This window comes from Leptodactylus fuscus, chromosome 4 (genome assembly GCF_031893055.1).
Source record: "Leptodactylus fuscus isolate aLepFus1 chromosome 4, aLepFus1.hap2, whole genome shotgun sequence".
Taxonomy (NCBI): Eukaryota; Metazoa; Chordata; class Amphibia; order Anura; family Leptodactylidae; genus Leptodactylus; species Leptodactylus fuscus.
Window position 1 is genome coordinate 83,106,563 of NC_134268.1, and position 25,523 is coordinate 83,132,085.

The 25,523-nt window shown below is 39.5% G+C and overlaps 1 protein-coding gene across 2 annotated transcripts in view; it reads left to right on the top strand.

The window, feature by feature from the left end:
• ZNF407 (zinc finger protein 407) overlaps positions 1–25,523 on the top strand; it is a 360,082-nt gene that overhangs the window by 123,758 nt on the left and 210,801 nt on the right. The gene's annotated exons all lie outside the window — the stretch shown is intronic.

Here is a 25,523-nt window from a genome sequence, read left to right on the forward strand (position 1 = left end):
GGTTGATTTTGAGTGCCTCCTACATTTTTCTACATAAGTCTGGGGTGAAACCCTATCAAGTGCACCAACCAAGTTATTAGGAGTGCTGTGGTTTTTTTTCAAACATCTGAAGATGGTCTACTAAAATTGCTGAATGACGAGTACTTGTGACTATCTATGGCGGGTCTGACACCGATCAGCCCCACCCATCAGTTTTGTGAAGAGGCTGTGGTGTTCGGGTGAGTGCTGCCTCCTCTTCACAGGCTGTACTGCCACGTGGCCTTCCGTCACATTTGTTTTTCAGGTTAATGGGACTGAACTATAATATCAAGTGTTCCCACTATACAGTGTATGGTGTTGTGCTTGGTACACAATGAAGAGCGCAATGGTCTCTTCAAACTGTTGATTGATGGGGGCGCCAGGTATTGATATAGGTCATCAGTATCAAAATGCAAGAAATCCCCTTTTGATCATTTAGGCTCACTGTACTCCAATACACTTTAGTTTAAGACTAACATATGACTTTTTACAGTCAAGTTGTGTTTTGTTTTTTTTAAATATGAAGCCTGCTGGTATTTCTTCCTGCCTGTAATCGGGGCAACAGGAATCTTCTGACAGGTTGTATATAAAATGTATGCACAATTATTTCACACCTACATACATATACAATTGTTTAGTAGCCGAATTGCTGCTACTTCTGCTGCTTTTAGACATTTAAATATGTACGCACCGCATGGAGACAATTGCTTCTGAATGTGGTTTCCTACATTGTGCATCTTAAGGAAGAATACTTGTTAACTATGAAGATAATTCATTTCTATAGTGGAGACTGTACACAGTGATAAATGATCTTTCTGTACAAAATTCCCCATCTCTGAGACAGTATTAGTTTTTACTTTAATTACCAGCTCCGGTAATGTTTCCTATCCATAACTGTCTACAAAATAGACTGTTGGTGAGCAGAGGGTATGGCCTGTTTACTCATCCGTAGAGGAAGAAAGCCTGGGTTCCACCATCTCGTCTTTATGAGTCCTGAACTGCCTTATGGGAGACTGTCTTTCATTTAAATATTTAAATATTAATGCTCCGTTTTTCCAAGCCGAAAAGTTCAATATCATTTTAAGGATATGTAAGTTTATTGTCTTCACCAAACTTTCCCCGTTCACGGAGATCTGTATAGAAAAAAATATTGTCGCCTTTTCGTCCATTGAAATAAGTCTGACTTGGCATTTTTTGTGGTTCTCTCATTACCAAACAACGACAAAAAAGATCAGCTTGTCTAAGGTGAATTTCTCAAAAACAGCTCGGATGACATTAGCTGCAAATGAGCGGAGCGACACTAACTACTAATTGATTATAGTAATTATGCAGTCTTTGGCTAGTTTGTATTGGCAAACTATATATACTCTCATAAATGTGAACTTGCAGAATGCACAGAAAAGGTCACTCTCATTTGCATGATAGGCTTCATTAGAATATGCTAAGGACAGGACCTAGTGTTTTATGACTTGAGGTGATGAATAGCTACCATATTACTTTGCTAGCTGAAAGCATGTCTCAGTCACCTTAATTTACATGCTTTTTTAATGTTAAGAAGGATCGGTTTGTACCTCGGGAACTTTCACCTGGATGCCACTATGATTGCGCTGAGGTTTGTCCGTAATTGATATTGCTTGTTTTACTTATCTTAAAGGGACAACTGTGGACCTTTAAGACTGAGAATTGCTTTATATTCACAGTAGTAACCGCTGAAATTATATGTAATACTGTACCAGAGAGGGGGTTTTCATGGTCCTAGTTAAAAATAAAGAAAAAAATTAAATTAAAAAATGCAGTTTTTCTTTTCAGTTCCTGTGCAGACCCATATGTCTCCATGTTAACAGACAAGCCCTTTGTCTTATCATGTAGTCATGCATTACTCCACTGTAATTATACTACAGTGTGTGCTGCACACTGGAGACTAAGGGTATGTTCACACGGAGGAAAAGGTGGAGAAAACCTTTTCCGCCTTGTCAACATTCCGCGCAGCTACGGGACGGGATGCCGCTCCCATTGAAGTCAATGGGAGTCATTTTTGCAGGCGGATTCCGCGTCAAAATCCACCTGCAAAAAAAATCTGTGTGAACATACCCTAAGGTCTCATGCACACAACAATGTTCAATGTTCATTACACATCTGTTTTTAGAACAATTTTTAGTCCATGAGTAAAATGCTGTTGTACCAATTTCACTGAGATTTATAATGGATGAGAGGGTTGAGCCAAAAAAAGAAAAACTACAAAGTTTATCAGTTTTTTTTTTTTTTTTTTTTTTTTCCGTTGACCATTAAAACAGATGAAAATCTGATTCAAAATGGATGTTAAAAATTTTACACACGGCCAGAAAACTACTGGTGTGATGCACTAATGGGAAACAAACATTAAAAACTGTCAGTTTCAACCTTTTTTTTTTACTGTTGTGTGCATGTAGTCTTGGGCAGGGGTGCAACTACCAGGGTAGCAGCTGCCACAGTTCCCGGGACATTAGGGGCCCAGTGACGGCCACTACCGCTGTGTGTGTTTTTTTTGTTGTTGGTTTTTTTTTTTTTTTCAAATAGACAGTTACCGGTTGGAGTTACTCCAGACAGTAGCTGGCCCTACTTACTTACCGATCCTGCCAGGTGCTGGGATCGGTAAGTGATGCCGAGGGCCCCCACAAACTCCATTATACTCGAGGGGGGGGGGGGGGTTCCCTTCAGACCCCCAAGTACTGTATAATGATCAGTGGCCCAGGAGAGGTAAGGGAACCTAAAGACCTAAACACTGTTACTTACCTCTCCGGGCAGGCTTCAGGCCTAATCGTGTGACGTCCCTGAGGTCACATGACCAGGGCCTGCGTCCCAAGTTACGTGACGTCCCGGACGTCTTTGAAGATGGCCGACACCACTGAGGAGTGCAAAGAGCCAGGGATAGGTAAATAACAGTGGTTTTTATGTTGGTATCCCCCCTCTGTCTCCGGTTATTCTCTGGGGTCTGAAAATTGTTCATGGGTGTCCACAGTGGGGCTTAATGCTGTGTGCAGGGGTCACTATGGGGCACAATGCTGTGTGCAGGGGTCACTATGGGGCACAATATTGTGTGCAGGGGCCACTAAGCGGACATAATACTGTGTGCAGGGGCCACTATATGGCATTATACTGTGTGCAGGTGCCACTATGGGGCATAATAGTGTGTGTAGGGGCCACTATATGGCATTATACTGTGTGCAGGTGCCACTATGGGGCATAATAGTGTGTGTAGGGGTCATTATGGGGAATAATACTGTGTGCAGTGGCCACTATGAGGCATAATAGTTTGTGTAGGGGCCACTATTGGGCATAATACTGTGTGCAGGGGCCACTATGGGACATAATATTGTGTGCAGGAGTCATTATGGGAAATAATACTGTGTGCAGGAGTCATTATGGGAAATAATACTGTGTGCAGAGGCCACTATGAGGCATAATAGTTTGTGTAGGGGCCTCTATTGGGCATAATACTGTGTGCAGGGGCTACTATGGGGCATAATAGTGCGTGCAGGAATGCGGGGGCGGGAGGGGGGTCGGTCGGGGGGAGGCCCATGTCAATAGTTCAGCACGGGGCCTCGCCATTCCTAGTTACGCCACTGATCTTGGGGTCCTTTTAATGGCATATTCTCTGCCCAAACAATGGGCCGAATGGTGACCTACAGTGATTTGTAAGGGGAGTGAACAAGCAATTGCTATTTTATTGCTCCTGCCCCACCTACTCTCATACGCCTTATTACGGTATTATTATTGTTATGGCAGCACATTGGCTGTTTATATGGGATGGTGTCTGGCATGCACAGCTTTTTCATCCACAAGTTTCAGTTTTAAAACATTTACCTGGTGGTCCCCATTGTAGTCAATAAGGTCTGCCAGGCTCCATATATATAATGTACATGAGATTTGTATCACAGGATCCTTGTTCTCTTACAGGTGGATACACCATAAATAAGATTTGCTATGGTAAACCAGCACATGTGAATACAGTATACCTTGCCCTAGTTCTGGAATGAAGTGAGCTTGTTTTAGTTACTAACAAAAATAATTGGTGTAAATTTTTTTTCCAAATTGCCTATTAAGGACTTTTTAAAGCAACCCGTTCATTCCCATACCAGACTGTATATTTCATACTGTACTTAGCATAGTGAAATCCTGCACTATTGTAGAGTGTGGGGCTGCAGCTTAGCACATTCAGGTTGGGCATGGCAAGTTAGCAGAACCAGACAGTTTCAGCTGAAGGTCCATAGCCAAAAAGATAAAGTAATTTGGAATAGTTTGTGTGTTGCCATATATCCTTTTCCCTTTTGGATAAAGCCTTGGGGGTTATTCACATGATCATGTTACCTTGTTGCATTTGTAAATCCTAGTCTGTGTGCAGATGATCTTTCCTAGCCTGACTATGAGCATGAATGTAAATTGTGATGCAATGAGATCCCGACCTGTACAACTTTGTCGCTTCAGTCCAGTATCACTTCCACGGTTTTGCCATGGTCAGTTCTGTAAATATGGCCCACACACAGAATGTGTTTCATGAGCAGGATATGGTTGTGTGAATCAGTCCTCAGAATGGATGGGATGGACCAGACTAAGAAGACGTGCACCAACACTGAAACTTTCCCATAAGTACCCCTTATTCTTTGTTCTAATAAGCAGTGGAGTTCACAATGGTTGATCCCCACCAACCACACATTGCTGACTTAGGGAGCGTTCACACTACCGTCGGTGTCCGACATGTAGTGTCCGCTCCTAGTGTCCGCTCAAAATCTGTCACGGACACTAGGAGCGGACACTAGATGTGTCCGTGACACCTGTCATTCACTTGAATGGGCATCGGGTGCATTCTTTTGCACTCCGTGCCCGTCCTTCCCTGTCCGCAAGAGAAGATGTCCGACTTCTCAAGCTGACAGAAAAACCCTGCATGCAGGGTTCATCTGTCCGCTTGAGAAGTCGGACATCTTCTCTTGCGGACAGGGAAGGACGGGCACGGAGTGCAAAAGAACGCACCCGATGCCCATTCAAGTGAATGACAGGTGTCACGGACACATCTAGTGTCCGCTCCTAGTGTCCATGACAGATTTTGAGCGGACACTAGGAGCGGACACTACATGTCGGACACCGACGGTAGTGTGAACGCCCCCTTATCCTTAGAAATTGTCAATTTAAAAAAAAACAAAACAAACTTTAGTGCATCATTTAGTATAAAACATAAATTTTGCACTTTATTCAATAACATATGAGGTTACAATGTGGTAAATAGTGTATACATGAAGAATCTTTGCTTTCTCATACGTTTTAGACCATTGCAGAATATCTTCTTCTGTGAAAACCCTATACAAACTTTACTCCGAGGCAACTATGAATAGACGCTGTTAACATAAATTGTCCTGCTCTTTTTTCATTTTGTATCTTTGATCTCATTTGATTAAGAAAAGACATATAGTGTGCATTTCCCAACAGCTAAGAACAAAAGAAGTGCTGCATTAACCTAATCCCCAGTGAAATCATAGTTAATAATAAAATTGTCTCCCTCATTATAATATATACAATGTCTGGCTCTTACGACCACTGTTGAATAGGGCAGAAGCACCTAATTAGTAATGAATGTTACGAGCTTCAGCGATGGCTCCTTTAAAGATATGTGACTATGAAAAGGTTCCTTAATTTTTTTTTTCTGATACTTTAGTTAAAAGCAGTGTGTGTTTTACTGCCAAAGCACAACAAGCTTGCACAAGCTTTTTAAAATATCATTGCTGCCAGTGCACATGTCTGTAATTTATTTATTTGGGCATGCTGGAGGCATATTTGATTTATTTGTTCTAGAGATTTTTTTTTTTTCTTTCGGAAGCAAGATAATAAGCAACATTGGTGTAAATCTTATACTTAGCTCCCTGAAATTGGAATTTTATCCAGTTTTAATGCTGGCAGTAACATTTTTTTTGGATTATAATGGATTGGCGATATAGGTTTATATGTGTAATTAAAGTGGAAAAAAATTAAATGTCATTGAACTTGCACTGATACATGCCTAAATAGTTTTAGACATAGGAGTTTGCTTTTCTTATGGGTTATCACTATGGTAAATTTACATGGTCGCTATATATTTCAAAATAAAAACCCTTCCTATAATTTAAATAGTATTATTTATGTTCTGCAGGGGCAGATTCAGAGGCAGGGCATCCAATGTGGGGTCAAGTTTGCAGAGTAAAGTCAGATGACACTTGGACTGACATCCGACTTATCATTTTTTTTTTTTTTTTTTTTTTAAATGTAGATTGTAAGCCCCACACAGCGCTCACAATGTACATTCCCCCCCCCCCCCCCCTATCAGCATGTCTTTGGAGTATGGGTTGGAAATCCATGCAAACATGGGAAGAACATACAAACTTCTTGTAGATGTTTTTTTTTTTTTTTTTTTTTTTTTTTTGACTTTGGTGGGATTTGAACAACAGGGCTGCAAGGCTGCAGTGCTAACCACTGAGCCGCCGTGTGGCCCCCATCCGATTTATCATTTTGCAATGCATTCACACTTCGACGGTTTCCGATCCACTCTGTTCCATTGACACAGACATGGGACCTGCTCTATTCTTCTCCATGTCATTGTCACAGCACGGGTCTCAGCTGTGGCCTTCCTGAATCTAGGCATGACGTCCTAACTTATTTTGACCTGTGGCAACATGTTCACAGGCAGCTCAAACCTTTCAATATGGTCAGCCTTGCTGGCTGAAACCTTCCAATGTGTTGCCTGCTGGTTGTTGTTCTTATCCTTCTATGGCTCTCATATATAATACTTCTATTTCTGATTCCTGGATATCGTTTATGTCCTGCCCTAATTGTTTGCCTGGTACCTGTTTTTCTTATGGCTGTCTCTTGGCTCCATTCCTGAGTATGCATTTGTCTCATCTTTTGGCTTGACATATCCTGACTGCTTTCCTAGTGGGGACCATTGATTCTGCTCCTGGCTACATTGCTCCTGCATTAGCACTACTGCCTTTGGCATTGAGGATCTTCCTGCAGCAAGCTCCATATTTTACCCATCTTGCAGGGGCTAAGGGCTAGTTCACACGGGGACATGGATGCTGATTTTGACAGCGGATTTCGCGGCCAAATCAGCGTCCATACAATGTATCCCTATGTGAACTGCTCGCTTTTTTTTTTTCTGCTAGCTCGCTAGCAGAAAAAGAAGCGACATGACCTGTCTTTCGGGCGGAAGCCGCTCGCGATGAGCCGCGCCTTCCGCCCAGCCGCAGCGCCCTCCATGTCGGCTCATTCATTTGAGCCGACAGTGGAGGTGAAAGCCGCGACCGCAGTTCACATAGTGTGGACATTGTATGGACGCTGAGTACTTGCCAGCGCTGCCAGTCTGTATTTTTTGTAGTGTCCGTTCTAGTTATTGGAGCAATGTTCCATTTACTTGAGTTTGGGCCAGTGCTGCAATACCCAGAAAAAACCACTATGAAAAGTATGATGACAATACCTTCAATTGGCCATTCATTTTAATAAGTTGGATAAACCTTTTAAAAGTGACAATTTAAGTTATGTTACAAACACAGAAACAAATAAACATTTTAATCATTGAAAAGCTTTGCTTGGCAAAAATACAGTGCAATCGAACTTCCAGAAGATGTATTATGTATGTAATACTCCTGAGGAAAAAGTAATGATAAGGAATATAGAGCTAGGATTTTGCTGCTATTACAACATGTGTTACAAAATATACTCATTGTCAATAAAAAAAAAAACAAAACAAAAACAACATACCAAGAAGGAACTGATAGAATCGAATGAAACGTTATGTGTGAATGCAATGATGATATATGTAAGTGATCACAATATTAAGGCTAAAGGATAACTTTTTGGAGAACACTGTACCATTGAAAGGAAGGTCCATTGCCTTTCTCTAGACTGAATACAAGATGAGGTACGGTTGGGCATGGAAGGCATACCGGTTCTATATGTATCTTTAGGCACATATGCCCACAGATGTTGCAGCTGGGCCTGTAGATCCTGCACACTTGTAATACTTGTTACATAAATGTTTGGTGAGAAATCCAGCGACCAAGCAGACCAACGAAGTGTTGCAGTTTGACAGACACATTCCTGACAGTCCTTGTGGTGTGTGAATGAACAGTTCCTTGCTCAAAAATGCTAGTTGTAAGCTTCACCATGAACGGGACACGTGTGGCCACAGGATGTCCATAGGATGGCCAGGTATCGCTAAGCTATGAAAGAGGAGATTCTACACTAAGGATTCTGAGCTGCAGCCTGCAGTGCTATGTTTTCAACCAGGGTCCTACCTTAATGAGGTTGCCTTGTTGACGCTGCGGACGAAGGAGGAGGCGTCGCTGGAGACGCTTCTCTTTTTTTTTTTTTTTTTTTTTTTTTTTTTTTTTGTCAATGAGTGAATTTTAGAATATCATGAATAAATGAAATGTAGTGACTGGCTAGCTAGTAGTAACTTATGACTTTCATCTTCCTATTATTAATCAATTTCTAGAATGTATAGATTAAAAACACACGTGATGCACAAAAAAACTACCATCATATACAATTGTATCACCGACAGCTGACCACAATCTCAAAAATGTTATTTAACACGAAGCTCACGATTTTTCTTATTAATTTGTTGTAAGAACAAGAACTTAATTTCCTTACTCTTAGTAGCGTTCAGAGTCTTGCTATATAACTAGGAAGGCGATACATGGATAATTGCAGCAATAATGGTGGTCAGGAAGTGTGTAAAACAGGATTACAGCCGACCCACATTTGATTAAGCAATTAAGCTTCTGAAACCCTTACGCTAATGAATATTGACTAATTTGATGCGGTACAATGCGAAAATTAATTCATTTTGGAAAACAGACGTTTTTGTTTCAAATCATCGTCGTGAAATTATGCTTTTGTTAGGTCTAATAGTTTACTATTTTGTCAATATTTTACTTCCAGTTTCAAAATAGCAATTTTTTTTGTAGAGTTAAGGTTTGCTAATATCTCTATATAACATATATCTCTAATAACATCTCTGTCCTTCTGGGAAGGAAAAGTTTTTGTGCTAGGTTTACATATACACATAGGCCCTGGTTTACTATTGTGGTTACAACTAGACAAGGTGCATCTTTAGTGAAATGTGGTTCTTCTCTGGCTCATCTAGTCTGAACTAAACGTTTTTGACTTTCTTTATATGAGGGGATGGATTTAAAACAAAAAGTGGACATGACCTTAAATGTGCAAAGATTGAGTTGTAACAATTCTAGCTCAATGTCTGTCATGTCGATGACAGATTTATCATCAGCCACTGTAATAAATTTGGTGTATTTTCAGACTGCCTGTCTGTTTACACTGTTGACCTATTAGTAATGTACTTTCAGCAGTATAGTCAGATTAAGTGTAGCTTAATTGAACATTTTGAAACTAAGGGGTTGTCTCATGAGGGCTACCCAAAGCTGAGCCAGCCGTCAGCTGATTTCCGGGGATGCAGCTTTTCAGAACCCTGGGCCTTCAGCAGTTTTCAACAGAAAAAGTCAATGCTTGGCCAGAGATATTAATGGTGCGTAATACAATACACCATGTCATTGGACCTGACATAGCAAAAGTTACTCCCCCCCCCCCCTTTATGATATCCTTAGGCCCCATTTTGGCTTCAAAAAATTTACAGATTGTAACTTTCAGAGGTCCCTGAAAATAGAGAGACATGTCGCTCGGACTCCATTTTTCTTTGAGGCAGCTGGAGAAAACTGAGCACTATATGTGCCATATATTATATGGTATGTGCTAGAGTTTCCAGTGTTGGTAATTCCAATTTGTATGGAAATTTCAGTAGACAGGTAGTTAATAAGTCTCAGGAAGGGCATTTGGTATAGACTGTAAATTGTATTTGTAAATTACTGTATATACGTGAGTATAAGCTGTCCCGATTATAAGCCAAGGTCCCCTAATTTTACCATAAAAAAACTGGGAAAACTTATTGACTCAAGTATAAGCCAAGAAGCAGCAGCTACTGGAAAATTTTTAAAAATTAAAATAGATACCAATGTATCTGTCAATATGTGACAGACGTGGAGGTAATAATTATTGCATTAAACATTATTAAGGCACTTAATTATTACCTCCATATGTCTCACCTATTAGTAACCCTTATATGGGGCACACAGGGGTTAATGAGGGACATGATGGGGTTAACTGCTATTAATGTGAGGCACATGGCGTTACTGAAACTAAATTAATAACCCCAACTGCCTGACATTAATAGGAATTGTAACCCCAGTATGTACCTGTGTTTTTTACTTTCACTTTACTGTATGAGCTCTCCTCAATGTAGGCACAGGAGCAGGGACCTGTTATCTCCTGGGCTTTCATCTCTCTTGCTAGTGAAGGGGAGAGTGTCCTATACCATTACTGTAGCAACCACTGAAGGACACTCCCCCTTCACTTATTTTATGCAGCTCCTTGCAGTGCTGTGCTGCGTGACTCGCGTATAAGCCGATGGGGGCTTTTTCAGCATAAAAACTCTGCTGAAAAAGTGGGCTTATACTCACGTATATACGGTAGGTGTGCTGACCATAGTAGACATTGCAACACTGAATAATCTGCAAGCTTGGTGAGAAAATGCTCTACATTTCCAATATAAGAAAAAGGAGACATCATAGGTGGGAGGTTCCAGGAAGTAGCTTGGTGTCAGTGGTCTAAATTCTTTGGAGCAGCATCTAGTGTGGAATCAATCTTTTTTGTTACACTGAAGCACACAGCCACACGTAACGGGTCCGTACGTTATTCCCATTTTTATTTTTACCCATTTTTTTTTTTAAATTGGTCTGTATGTATGTGTCTTTTTGATATCCTGTCTTTTTGTTATTCCATCTTTTTATTGTTAAGACTCTACACTCTATATTTTGTGTATATTAAATCTAACATTTATGGTCTTTTGGCTCTAAAAATACCCACAATTCCAAGGAAGTAACTATTACTAGTTGTGTTGCCCCTTCTGTGTCCTGTTTGTGCATGGTTGGGGATACATTGGTGCCTTGTCTACCCTTCATTGGTGAGTGGTGACAGCTTAATGTGTGGATGTGAGATTGTAAGGGTTACTTCACCCCAGCGTAGCCTAGTATGTCAGGAGGTGAAAGGGAGTGTGGAAGTGGAGCACCCCTATTTATGATCACGTTAGGTGAGTAAGGTGTATGGATACCCCATAGAATTGGTATACAGTGAGCGAGATCTGTGTGTGAGATCTTGATCCGTTCATGTGTGTATATACAATGTGTGTGTGTATGTATGTGTATATATATATATATATATGTATATATATATATACACACACACACACACACACACGATGTGTGTGTATATAATAAATATAGATATCTAATTTTTTTTAAACTCTCGTTCATGTACATGCATATTCCTGTCAGTGAAAATGTCACACCGAGTGCGTGTTATTCATCATAATTTAATGTCACTAACTAGCTCTATAATTCCTTCAGTAAAATGCTAGAAATGCTAAATTTAAGTAAACCTTTCTACTCCTTTTTTCTTCCTCTTGCTGCCAAGTGTAATGAGCGATCTACAGTTTTCAGAGACTCTCAATCGGTTCTACAGAGTTTCTGATTTATGTTGCTCCAAAGCTATAGCTAAAAGCTAGTTCAAGCTGTCTCCTCATTTCAGCTTTAAGTATCAATATTTTGATTGCTGCCATTTTCTGACAGCTTCAAAGTAGAATTTGAGAAACTATGTCAACCCGGAGGATAAGGCTGGATTTGCTGGAAGGAAGCAAAGTGTCATTATAGAGGAATTATTCCATCTGTACCCCCAAAAAAGATATGATCACATAATTATTTTACTTGCATTTTAAAGAAATGCAACTAAATCAAGTTTAATGATGGGTAACGTTGCATAAATTTGTCACGCTTGATCAGTGCTGAATATATGTTCCGTCTTTTTAGGTTTACTATTGCCCAAAGGCATGGGGGGATCAAAATGTTATTTGATGATATCTGAATGTTAATGAAATTGTTATTAATAGAGTTTTTATTACTCCTAATGATATATGTAAATAAGGGCAAATGTGATTCTCTGTTAACGTTGGGAGATTATTTTAATGTAGCATTAAACCTTTTGTATACGTTGAGTACATAGAATACTGTTTGAATAGGCTGGGCTCATTTCGTACTGGCTTGGCATAGCCTTGTATAGTCTGCGTTTCTTCACTTGACTATTTTTCTGGTTTCAAAATGGATTTTTTTTTTTTTTTTTAACTATTAAAGAGGTTGTCTGGCAAGGAAAAAATTGACAAAAAAGGCTCAAAATTAGTTGAGATACAAAGGTAATACTCCCCTCACTGTTCTCCCACTGCTACCTTTTTGATGCTTTTCAGTTCCCCCCACCACTATGTCATGGTCCCTCTCTGCATATTGACGATAATTTTTCAGTCAATCGTTGATGCAGCAGTGGCCCACCACACTCAGTGATTGGCTAAGGAGGCCTCTTCTCTCTGCATTTCGAGAGTGACCAGAAGGGTGTAAACCAGCAGGGACCCAGGAAACTAGAACAGAAGTGGCGTGGGATCAGTAAGGTGAGTATTGTGTGTATTTTATCAACTTTTTTTGCTGCTGGCTAACCTCTTTAAAAACTGAAGAAAGTTTAAAAACACAAACAAATTTTGAAAATGTACTTGTCCTCAGAAATCTTACAACTACAAGCCACTGTAATCATCATTTTGTGACAAGGAGCTGAACATGTGACAAGGTAACACCTATAAGCAACAATTCTATTCATTTGAATGGATGCCAAGTAATACAGTAACCTCTGTAGTGAAATTAGATTGAGGCATTCTGCTCACTCTTGCAGTACCAGCTGAAATCCTAGAGATTCACAGGCTAGACCCATGACAGTGATTTTATTATTTCTTTTTTTTTTTTTTTTTTTTTTTAAAGTGTACCTGTGATTTTGTTCTGTCTTTTCAGGATATGCTGCCGTATGTAGACTATTTCTGTCCATTATGTCTCACAGATTTTGCAATTTTAGGCTGTGGTTCACAGGACATCTCGCAGCAAAAAAAGCACTATGGGAAAAACCAGGGCAGCGACATTTCATGGTTCTTCCCGCAGCGCTTTTGACAGAATGATAGCGGAGTTTTCCTCCACGGACTTTCTGTTACAATTATTAATTTGGGGAAACTGCTGGCGTTTCCGTAGGTATAATTGACATGCTGTTTAGAGATGAGCGAACACTATTCGACACTGCCGTTTCGAATAGCACACACCCGTAGGAATAAATGGATGCAGCCGGCACGCTTCCATTCATTCCTATTGGAGTGTGCTATTTGAAACGGCAGTTTCGAATAGTGTTCACTTATCTCTAATGCTGTGATTTACAAAACCGCACAAGCTTTGGAAATTGTGGTAAAAACCGTTATGTGGACATGCCACAAAGTGGGCATGGGATTCTCTAGAATCCCAGTCACCTTGCCATTACTCTAAAATGTCACGATTTTTCCCGTGGTGTTTCCGTCACGTAGGGCCCCGGCCTTGAGGCGTTTTACCCTCTAATTGTACTTCTCATTTCACTCTCTGCTAATGGGTGAGAACCTGCTTGCACACACTGCACACAGTAAGTAAAGGAGAATCTGCTCCTTAGTAGAGATGAGCGAACACTGTTCGGATCAGCCGATCCGAACAGCACGCACCCATAGAAATGAATGGAAGCACTTGTGACGCTGACTTTGCCGGCGTCCGGCCGACGTCACAGGTGCTTCCATTCATTTCTATGGGTGCGTGCTGTTCGGATCAGCTGATCCGAACAGTGTTCACTCATTTCTACTCCTTAACTGTTTCTCTTGCTGACTCACAGACCGCCTGTATAGGGATCCTGTATAGAGAATTAATTGTGAAAGGAAGCTCTGGTTTTGCTCTAGTATCATGCTAAGACTAAAGCCCCCACCTTGCGGAAACACCACTTTGTTGCAGATTCTGTTGCGTTTCTTTTGAGCCAAAGCCAGGAGTGGATTGCACAGAAGGTCGAAGTATAAGAGTTTCCTGTTAGAGATGAGCGAGTAGTATTCGATTGAGTAGGTATTCAATCGAATACTACGGTATTTGAAATACTCGTACTCGATCGAATACCACGCGATAAACGCAGTAAAAATTTGATTCCCCTTCCACCTTCCCTAGCGCTTTTTTATACCAAGAACTATGCAGGGGAGGTGGGACAGGAAGTAGGACAACATAGGCAATGGAAAAAAAAAATATATGCAGTCATTGGCTGGCTAAATCAGTAGCAGCAGTAATAATAATAAGAATTAATAATCCTGGGACTTGGGCGTTTTAGATGCCCCCATACTTCCCCTGCTGTCCCAGTTACATTCCAGAGGTGTTGACATAATTTCCTGAGGTGTCCTTGTGGACTTGGTGACTCCAATTAGAGATGAGCGAACAGTAAAATGTTCGATATTCGTTTCGAGTAGCCGCTCAATATTCGACTACTCGAATCGAATATCGAATCCTATTATAGTCTATGGGGGGGGGGGTGTTGCTCGTTTCAGGGGTAGGCAACATTTGATCAAATTACACTTACCAAGTCCACGAGTGGGGGTCGGGCTGGATCCTCCGAGAAGTCTTCTCCGTGCAGCGTCCCCGCGGCATCTTCCGTCTCTGAATTCACTCTGCCAGGCATCAGGCCTGGGCAAAGCCGACTGCGCATGGCCGCACTACAAGAAAATGGCCGCTTACAGTCAAAGCGGCCATTTTCTTGTAGCGCGGGCATGCGCAGTCGGCTCTGCCCAGGCCCAATGCCTGGCGGAGTGAATTCAGAGCCAGAAGACGCCGCGGGGAAGCTGCATAGAGAAGACTTCCAAAGGTAGGAGAAGAACCAGCGTTGATTGGCCGACTGTATAGCATTTGGCGAATCAATGCTGGTTCTGCATCAAACTTTTCCATTCGAATAGCGAGTGGTACTCGATCGAGTACGAGTATTTCGAATACCGTAGTATTCGATCAAATACCTACTCGATCGAATATTACTCGCTCATCTCTAACTCCAATTGGTCAAATTTTGGTTTCCCTGAAATGAGCATGTTTTTCCCATAGGCTATAATGGGATAAGTTATTCAAATGAAAAGTCGAATATTGAGGTCTACCCGAATCGAATTTCGATTTTTTGAATATTTCACTTCTCGCTCATCTCTATTTCCTATATATTTCCCATTCTTTTTATAGACATTCTTGGCTTTGGCTCAAAAAATCGCACCAAAATCTGCAACAAAAAGCTGCATTTCCGCAACATGGGGCCTTAGCGTAGACCTGTCTTTCTACTTCTCTCTTACTGCTTGTGCCCACTCCTCCACCCTCCCCTCTAGAGACTTTTATTGGCTTGTGTAAATGAAGTCATGTGACTGGCAAGTCATCTCTAGATAACTACAGTAGAGATTTTCAGGGTCAAAGTAAGTTTAGCAGAGGAAGGGGGAGCAGAAAAACAGTTGAATAAGAATAAGAAAGCTAAGACTTGGGTGATCAATAAAAAGAAGTTGGTCCATTTTTAAAACCAAACTTTGGATAAACCTTTTCATTGCCTAGTCAAGAAACCTTTTGTCCTGAAACATAGGCTGGAAACTGCTACATCCCTTTCATCAAAAGTGCAGGAACGTCCCTTTTACTGTGCAGCAGTGTCTTACAACGTGAGCCCCTTCCACCGATTCACCTCTGATAACGCTCAATACTGTCCTATGTGGCGCCATGTCTGTTCGTCTTTTTTTCATCTTAGACAAGTATATGCTCTTATTTGTTAGGTCACCAGTATTATGTAATGCTTTAGAGCAAATTATACTTCACACTTTGTAGAGGCAGCCACTAAATAGAAGTTGAAAAAGGTCCATTACATCTTTTATAGCTCGATTTTCTTTCATTTCCATTGCCTGATGTGCTTCTTTTAGTAATAGTTCTATGTAATCTTTTTATTCCACACTGTGATCCAAGTCACTAATGGGAGAGCATTTTATTCTCTTTTTCCACCCGAGATTCAACAAGAGTGCTATAATTTCCAAATATGTTGTAAGAAGTCTATTGCAGGTCATGGGTTTCTGGGAAATTTTATTATATTCTTACCTTGATGAATAAATTCATATTTTAGCAAATACTTATCAAAATACGGCTGTGCAGAGGAATCTTACTTGGCTAACCTTTTTTCAGGTCAGTCACTAGAATTAAACCCAATTAATGAATCTTCTGACACCTTACCATATTAAAAGCTTTATTAGAAATCTCACAACCAGCTCTACTTCTTTCCAGACTACTTTTAATGGACTAAATGTATTACTGAGGATTCTCCTCCTGGCAACATTTGCTCACGATAATCCTATAGAGAGACGGGACCTGAAGTAGACCAATTTGATATGAAAAAAAAAATACTTTAAACTTTAAAAAACTTAATAATAACCGTAAAATGGCATCTTCATGCATATATGACGTATGTCAGCAATTAAAAGGTATTTCTTTGTAATTTCAGCATATGCATCAGGAGTAACACTGTTAGACATTACTTGAATTCTATATATTTTTACTGTTTCCCCTAAGAAGACAGCTACAGTTTGCAGTTGTCCATGAACTGGTGGTTGAAGACTATTTGCTGTGCATTGTACACAACTAGAGATGAGCGAGTAGTATTCGATCGAATACCTCCCCGCCATAGGTTTCTGTGTAAGCGGCCAAACATTCGATGCGTTTAACCCTTTGGTGTTCGGCCGCTTACGCGGAAACCTATGGCGGGGAGGTATTCGATCGAATACTACTCGCTCATCTCTATACACAACAATAAAAAAGAAAAATCTGCCGTTTTTCAAAGCCTTAGAACCATTTAGGGAAAATACAGAGAAATGTAAACCTGTTGAAGTCGAATAAAGCACTTGGGCTGAAATAGAAACTTTAGATTTAACTGTAGCTCCCCTCCCATGTATTTCTGCTGTGACCTATTGATTTTGAGTTTAATTTATTCTGTTTAGCAGACTTTGCTGTAATATGCTTGAACTTTTGCCTTGCAACAGATAGAGCAGGTAGTAGTGGTAGCACCACAGATGTACCCGTTTTTCTGTAAGACCAGTCGTGCCACCTACAAACTGTTTTGTCTCCAGACCTCAGAAGTTTCTCCTCCATTCTCCCTCCAAGACATATAAATTAAATATTAACTAAAATTAAATATTAACTAAACATATATCCTTTGCCTCTTGTAGTGATCACTTTAATCTCAATTTAGTGTGGACAGAGAGATTAGGTTATATCTACTGCCTATGGAACCAGGGTGTAGCTACAGAAAGAGAAGCTGTACACTTACACCAGTAAGTGTTCTGCTATCTCACCCCACCACTGTATTTTAATCTATAGTACTCAGTCCTGCTGTATTATGCCATTAATACTGCTGCTGCGTCACTGTGTGTAAGAGATAGGAAAGAAGAGATTCTGTTCTCCTGGGTGTTGTGTATGGGAGACCTCTTTCATCTGCTCATTGAGCCCCGGCGTCCGCCTTGCGGCAGCACCCTCCGTGCTATATTTTGGTCCCGATTTTGACGTGGCTTCCCGCGTCAAAATCGGGACCAAAATACACTATTCCGTGCCCGTGTGAACTAGGCCTTAGCATCTAGGGTAAACGGACATTACAGATGGAACATGCAGAGGGGAATACTCTTGATAAATGCAGGATACAAGTCAGAAATACTATTATTCCTTTTGTATACACAAAACGTTTTGTAAAAACGGTCACCTGTAATGTTACTAACCCTTGATATACAAAAGCACATGTGGTTGACAATGTACCCTGTTCTTTGACTTGAACCTATGTGAATAACTATGTAAATAATATATACGCAGGCCTGTGTGTCTGCATGCATGAGCCATGAGGCTGCGACAAGCAAACTGCTGTGGCCTAATGAATAACTGCTGTACAATTGAATAGTCCAGTTTTTGTCAGAGTTTCCCTTTAAACCATGTGATTTTACCAAATGAGATTTTTTTTTCAAGTGGGTAAGGCATTTATGGTGTCTACAATGCAGTAAACCAGAGATGGTGTAATAAGGTTACAGTGCTGAAACTGGATATACTTAGGATCACCTTTACCATATATTAGGAGGGTTTCCTTTATCTTTATTATCCTTATGCCCCTGCAAATAAAGGTAAAAATGAGGGCACTAGATTACCATTCCTTTGAGCGTTTCCTAACATAACCCATGTTAAATGTTATGAATTGCGTAGAAAATCCCCCAGGGATAAACTGTTGTTACCCAATGTCCTTATGCTAATAGATGTAAACATAATAAAACTAACACAAGCCTTTTATGGCATCTCTGAATAAATTTCATAATTGTAGTCATTTATGTAGGCCATATATTCATGTATGGTTGTGCAAGTTCTTCATTTTAGGGGATTTATGAATCTAATGACCCATGCATTTTCTACATAGCCTAATGACAAGTAAGCAAAACTTAAGGAAATATAATAGGATATTTAGTAATTTAAGTACATAGGAATTTCATATGTAGATGCTGTAGTTGAGTCTCTGTAGGGAAGGAGATTAAAACCTTCCTAGAAAGCAGTTATAGATGATGCTGCGATTTGATTATTTGTGAGGGTGACCACATATGGAGGATGCATATTATCTCTATACATATGTTTAGTATAAAATTGCTCTTATACATTATGTGTGCACTGCGCATCGCATGCATGTTAATACTAATAAAAATATTCCACTTATATTAATGTATGTATGGAGCCGGTGAAAGCAGAGCACATTTATTAGAGAATTACTGAATTACTGTACGCTTCCTTAGTTTTCTGCTCTGAGAATTCCAGCTTAGGATGTAAATGACCCGCACACATTCTTCCTCTAGTATAAATGAGGTTCCTGTGGAAGGACAGCAAGCAGAGATCTTAAAATGACACACAATGAATAATGCAAAATTGTATAACCTTTCATTATGCAAAAAATAGCCTGTATTTGCTGAAATTGTTATAGCTAAAGGGAATTTGTCACCCTCCAAAAAAATGTCTAATAGGTGAAAATACATTGGGGCAAATTTATTAAGACTAGTGTATCATACACCTGTCTTACTGTACGGCCTGACTGGCACAAGGATTGCGACCTCTTTAGAAATTTGTTGGTGGTCCAGTGCCAGAATGGAAATCTACACCGAGAATCGGGTGAGAATTTTAATAAATCAGCCGGATTGAAGTGTCCCTGTCTGATTTGGGCAGATTGAGGCTTGAGGTACATATTTGGCGCAAGAAAGGGCGCCTCAACCTCATCAATATATGCCAGGTGGGGGTTCTTTAGTGACATATCCTCTTTTAAAGGGGCCTTTTCATTGGGAAAAGTCATTTTTAGATAAGCGTAGCCTTTAGAAAGACTATTCCACACCTACCTTTAGTATGTAAATTGCCTCAGCAGATTTGGAATAAGTCCGTTTTTATTCCGCGCATCGGAAGCGTCTGTGTGCACAGTCTGCTCTATGTGTATGTACAGCAGAGGCTGCTGTGCTGATGACTCGTTTCTGCTGTGCATACACATAGAGCAGACAGTACACATAGACACTTCCGGTGCGTGGAATAAAAACAGACTTATTCCAAATCTGCTGAGGCAATTTACATACTAAAGGTAGGTGTGAAATTGCCTTTCTAAAGGCTATGCAAGGATGTGCTTATCTAATAATGACTTTTCCCAATGATGGAGCCCCTTTAAGCCTTCTAAACCCAGCAACATTAGTCATCTGTGTTGTATTGATCTGTAATATGAAGCCAATAGCTTGCCGTGGATCCCTATTGTACGTTTGGTTTTTTTCAGATTTTATATAGCAGAACAGAGTTTTCTTTTTTTCCCTCACTTTTTCAAGGCAAGTTGTGACATGCTCAGGTGAATACTGTAATGCAAAATACAGTGGTATACAGACAAACCAGCCATGCACACAGTTACATATGCACCCCTGTACAGGGTGTGCGTGTATGAATTTCATGCACTTTCTTTCTACGTAAAAAATAAAAATTTAACAAAAATGTATTTTTCTTCCACAATTTACAACTAAAACATTCACATTAGACAGAATAACTGTAATAGACCTCTGCTCACCTCTGTGGACAGTGATATCTGCTGACAGGCTCTATAGTCACATAGATGAGCTGCTTTTGCTGTACGTTCATTGCGGTTCTTGTTCTTTTGGGCTTTTTTTTAACTTGCTTTAAATTCCCTGTTTGCTGTCATCTGGGCATTCAGGGAATTTATTGTTTTAAAGCAATGCTGGTTACCTACAAGTGATTCATGTTTTACTTGTTGTGGTCTGTTGAGAGTCAGAGTATGGTAGAGTGACTTGTTAAGTAAGCGACAGTCAGCAGCAGCTCGGCCTAACTGTGCCTTATTGCTTTGTGCTCGCTACAAGCACTCCCTGCAGCCAGTCTGGGCTCTGTAGTCCTAGATGAGGTCTTCATGGGTGCTGACCATAAAAAGTTCATCAAAGTAATGAGGCGAAGAGATAGCTTGGCGCTCATGGGCAGAACTCGGCACCAAGGAGTGTGAACTGGCTCCAGCTGTGACAATAAAACAGCAGGTGGCCGCTGTCATTAGGGGTGGCAGATGAGGCAGGGGACTAGCACTCAGCCCACAAAACTCTCATTTGTTAGCCATGTCCACTGTACCATGCAAAATAGCTTCCATCTCAGTCAGTTTTACATTGCAAAATATTACACAGTCGCCACAAGAAAATTGGAGCCTTGGGTATAAGAAGCTATCTGATCTCCTTATGCAAAGGCATCTCTGCTACACTGTGTTAGAAATATATATATATAATTATTATTTTATTCATTTATATACTGCCAACATACTCTGCGGTGCTGTGCAGACGTTTTATTTATATAATATTACATGTTGTAACGTATTATCATATGAAAGAAATTAACATATCGGGGTATTAAGCATAATCTTCAACTGGTGTCTGTAGATGTTAGAGCAGAAGCTGTAGTGTGTACACTACATGGTTAATAATGGTTAGTATGTACATTAGGTGGGGAATGGTTCATAATATTTATCCATTACATGAAATGTGTTTGTTACCTGGACATATACCCTTCACATAGTTACAATTTACATATAGATAGATATAGACATTCAGTAGATATACACTTTATCTCACGTTATGCTCTTTCTGGTAGGTTATTACAAAGTACAGTTAGAAGACTAGGATACTGTATTGTGGAAGGGAGTTTCTTTTCTCGTGTGTTTTTTTTTTTTTTTTTTTTTTTAACCTAGGTGCACATATATTAGATTAATGTTGGCTGAATCCTCCAATTTGTGATGGATTATCTGATGTGTAAAGTGGTATTCTGACCCTTTCCCAACAGATGAATTAAAATTATTGGATGTTTTAGTTTTAGGCTAATGCCCCACATAGCGGAAACGTAGCTTCTTTTGTTGTAGATTTTGCTGTTTTGGGGGGGTGTTTGTTTTTGGGCAGAAGGAAGATGTAATAAGCGCTTCTTATTTATTTCTCATATCTTTTGTAACCACTCTTGGCATGAAAAAACGCAGCAAAAGTGCAACAAAAAAAAAGCCGAATGTCCGCAACGTGGGACCTCATCCTCACATATATATTTCCCCCCCGAGAGACAAGATTCTGCCAGAGGTGTCGCCTTATTCATAACAGCTTACATGTTTATTGGGGAACAGTTGACCGACAAACAATTTTTATTGCCCAAAAACAGCTATTTTTTTTATTTATTTTTTATTTATTTATTTTTAAATAAGTGAAGTTTTCAGTTCCATACATTGTGTTGGAGCCAAAAACTGACAAAAACAGAAAAACTGCTTTAAAAAAAAAAAAAAATTCTAATTCCAGAATTAGATTTTGTTCAGCCTGCAAAAACTGTGTGAGCATACCCCAAAATGTCTTGTCCTGTTTGAATTCTCAAGTATAGTCTGATAACCTTTATAACCTTATTCTGCAGCACTTTATCGCTACAGAGGTAGGTACAAACAAAATGAGACATTACATAGTACCAAACTAACAGTCCATCCAAACAAGAGAAGTAAGGGCCCTGGTTAAAATCCTATGAGGAAATATGGATGACACAAAAGGTTAAATTCTGCATTACTTCCTACATGTGATATATAGTATAAGATGCATCTATTTTCTAACAGAATCAATTATAAAAAAAATTCTCAAGTGGTCTCAAACTGTACAAAACCATTGAGGTTTCTACAGCATCCTGCTTCAGGAAAAAGTAGAAATAGATTGACCATGGGGCAAGTATTACAAGCTGATCATTCTCTCCTTAGAGATCCATAACTAATAAATGGCATCTCTAATGCCTCTCTGCATCAGCAATGGCTTTTCTATTTTAGTGCCTTGAGCCTGCATTACAGTGAATGTAAATCTTCCCATCCAATCAAAACACATTGACTTGAACAGAGCCATAAAGAATCCCCCCTCTTCTCCTACGTACATGAAACTATGTAGATTTTTCATAGCGTGACAGTCTAGACATGAAAGAACTGCTTGATAGTTATTACCGGCAATCAATTAGACTTGTAAAATGCTTGAATCATAAAGACAAATATTTAATTGATCACTCATGGAAGCGGCATGCATACCAGGGATAAGTATATTCCTGGCAGTAATGAACTCTAAGGCAAAGCCCCAAGGCTAAAGAAATATAAGGCCCTTATTCACGAGATAAGTCTGTGCCAGAGGGTGCTTGCCAGTTCATGCCTATTCATTATTTCAAGTGGGTGCTATTTAGTATTGTGTTATGAGCAGGACAATAGAAGTCAGAGGTTCATATACACAGTTATATACACCTGCTGAGTTAAAGAGGACTTATGTACTCTCCATGAATGTTATTGTTTGTATAATGAAAGTTGTACAATATACTATCTGTATCAATTCCTCACGGTTCATTCTGCTTACTTCCAGGGGATAAAAATCACTCCATAGTCATGTAATGTACAGTCCAGTGTCATGTGACATACAGTCCATAGTCATTTAATGTACAGTCCATAGTCAAGTAATGTACAGTCCACGATCATGTGATATACAGTCCATAGTCAAGTAATGTACCGTCAATGTTCATGTGATGAGCACACAGGTACACAGCTCGTTAGCAGGCAGATGTCTGATTACTATGCTGAGACCATAACGAGATGTGTGTTCATCACATGACCATGGAGTGATTTTTATCTACTGGAAGTAAGCAGAATGAGTGATAGCAAACTGTGAGGAATTGATACAGAAATTATATTGGAAAATTGTAAAAATTCTTTATCATGCAAACAATAACTTTTGGTCTGAAAGTGGACAACCCCTTTAAGTACTTGTATTGTATCCAATAATGACATTGGGTCATGTTTTCTTATAACCATACATAGTGCTCCTCCTCTGTTATTCCTCCTGGAAGTGTTTGACTAAATGGACAATTGACTCTTACGGTTCCGTTTTTATTGAGTATGTGTGTTTCTACACAGTTTGATACTATGAGAGTGATCAGAAAATATCAGTGTACTACTGACCACATACAAGGGAGCTACAATAAAACACCTGTGGTGTTTTTACCATGTTTGACAACAAAATGACTACATTTTGCTAACACCCAAAACCCAACCTAATGAAACCTGCCTCATGGGCGAGAGAAAAACATTTATACTTTTCCTGGAGGAATAACAGAGGAACAGCACAATGCAGCGTTCTAAATAAAGATGTTCCAGCACGGTTATTTTCTGAGGAATGCAGGGATTCAATATACACCCTGTCAGGAGAGCTAATATTGCAGTGATTTACATTACAACGAGAACAAAGAGCAGTACTGGTTAGTTGGGCTACTGTATAGCCAGCTTTTATTAGTAGCATTCCTTATCCCGCCACTGCGATGATGGCTTTTTTTCTTTTCATTAAGAATAAATATCTTGCTGGCAAGGAGGAAACATGTTGGCATTACGGTGGTAAAGCCATGGTTTCAAATTGAATGCTGTCTTCATCACATAATTCAGCTGTGTCCATTATATGCGAGGTGTCCAGATGAATTCAGTGTTTAATGTTAAAAATCTTATAACATGCCAGTTTGATTTGTATCCCTTCATATCATTGCATGCTAATTAAAATCATATTTCTGCATATTTCATGCCTTTCGTGTACATATGCAAATGGAATCCCATTGCCTTTCAGCAATTAGTAATTAAGTTTATGAAGGACAGCTGTAATACATAATTAACAAAAATGTTTGCGAGTCCTTTTCACACTGGAAGTTGTAACTGAAACATTTGCTTATCAAGTGAGCAATTTTGATTTTTCTCTCGCGTTTGCAGCATATCTAAATTGTCAGTCTCCATCATCCTGCAACGTAATTAAAAGCTGCGCTCGTGACACTGCAGACGCCATACCATAAATAAAAGGCGCTCTCCTCGGTGGGCCACGTTTCTGCTGGACAAAACACTTCCTTCATCATTGTAATTCTCTGTAGAGAGGGTTTGCGATGATTATTAATATTTGTTTGGGGAATTGATTAAGGAAATGTTTAGATCGTATACAGGCCCCAAAATCTAAAATTTACCGGCTCTTATGGGTTTGGATTTTATTGAAAAAAAAAAAAAAAAATATATATATATATATATATATATATATATATATATATATATATATATATATATATTTTTTTTTTTTTTTTTCTTAGATTAATGTAATGCTCTCTTCAGATGACTAGACTTTTTTTTTTTTTCCATGGATCACCAGATTTCACAGATTTGAGTCTGAGGGATCTGTGAAAATGGCCAGAAATAAGGCATGTCCTATATTGCAATGACCCAATAGACACACTAACAAAAAAAAAAAAGTCATAGTCCAAATAAAATGAATTGATAACTTTGCTATTAATATCAAACATGTTAATAGAGATCAATGGGTGTAATGAAGACTTCTTTTTTTTTTTTAAATTAATCTGTGTGTCTAATATCTCATCATAGAGCTATCCACTTATGTATCTCTAACAATGCTTCAGTAACACGGAGCTATACACGTTGCTGGCGATGTCCTCTACATGCACTCTGATAGACAGTATGAAACTTTTATTTTTGCTTTGCAGTAGGCCCCCCCCCCCCTTACCTCTCGAGCCCTTGTGCACAGTGTGGACATGTGATACATTCACGTGTGTCAGTAGAGTCTTCTCATTATTGACAGGTTAAATGTTAAATTAAATATACCTTACAGGTTCCCTTTAAGAGAAAATAAGCTATATGTCAAATAACTAGTCCATCTGAAATATCCATTAACTACCGTATGTATTTTTGATGTTACTCATAACAGAAATATTTACTGTCTGGACTTCAGCTGTTCTGTAGTGCTAAAATATTCAGAAGTCCTAAAGTATTTTGTTAAGGTAGGATCCGTGAAGTTTTATGAGTCAACTTGTTTTACTATGTTAACTCCTGGAATCTTATCTCCTGTATATCTGATAAATAAGCGTTTTATATAATTTATGCACATATAGTGAATCATT